The sequence below is a fragment of the Bombina bombina genome, chromosome 6 (genome assembly GCF_027579735.1).
Source record: "Bombina bombina isolate aBomBom1 chromosome 6, aBomBom1.pri, whole genome shotgun sequence".
Lineage (NCBI taxonomy): Eukaryota > Metazoa > Chordata > Amphibia > Anura > Bombinatoridae > Bombina > Bombina bombina.
Window position 1 is genome coordinate 741,009,423 of NC_069504.1, and position 813 is coordinate 741,010,235.

Below are 813 nucleotides of genomic sequence, written 5' to 3' on the forward strand. Positions count from 1 at the left end.
GACAAATTTCCCCACTAGAGGGCATTAGTTCATGTGTGCCATATAGATAACATTGAGCTCACACACGTGAAGTTACCTAGGAGTCAGCACTGATTGACTAAAATGCAAGTCTGTCAAAAGAACTGAAATAAGGAGGCAGTCTGCAGAGGCTTAGATACAAGGTATTTACAGCGGTAAAACGTATATTATTATAACTGTGTTGGTTATGCAACACTGGGGAATAAGTAATAAAGAGATTATACATCTTTTTAAACAAAACAAATTCTAGTGTTGACTGTCCCTTTAAAATTGCTCTGCTGCAAAGTGTCCCTGGAAATATTTTTGAAATGTTGGCAAGTTCAACTATGTGTAGTACCCCCATAGGGACTCTCGCCTCATAAAAATACCATCTACTTAAAATGTATGACTATATCGCTTCTCGGCCTTTTGGCTAAGATCAAGTGTAGTATCTGTTCTTATCAGTTTAATATCTGATACGCGGCCTATCTGGGTGCCATATATTAAATGGATTTTTGAAACAGGGAGATGGAAGAAGAGCTTGCTCTGTCCACTCCACGCATTGACCTGGTATTTCAGTACCTCCAGGACCGGTGCACCAAAAAAAAATGTATGTCTATGTAAAACAGCTTATCTGAATATGGAACAACATCCTGTTAAACTACAGCCTGTTAAAAAGTCAATGTTTTTATTGTAACATAATGATGAATAAACATTCTAGCACTCTTAGAAATATAAACTGTTAACCTTTAACAAAGAATACAGGAAACTACAACCCATGCATTAATGTTATCCAATGAGTCAAGGGGTTTCTCA

General features: G+C 37.0%; 1 non-coding gene across 1 annotated transcript; it reads left to right on the plus strand.

Annotated features, from left to right (window-relative positions):
* Positions 1-410: 410 nt before the first annotated feature.
* LOC128665296 (U2 spliceosomal RNA) lies at positions 411-601 on the plus strand. The gene has a single exon (XR_008403065.1). It is a non-coding gene; the product is annotated as a U2 spliceosomal RNA (small nuclear RNA).
* Positions 602-813: the final 212 nt, after the last annotated feature.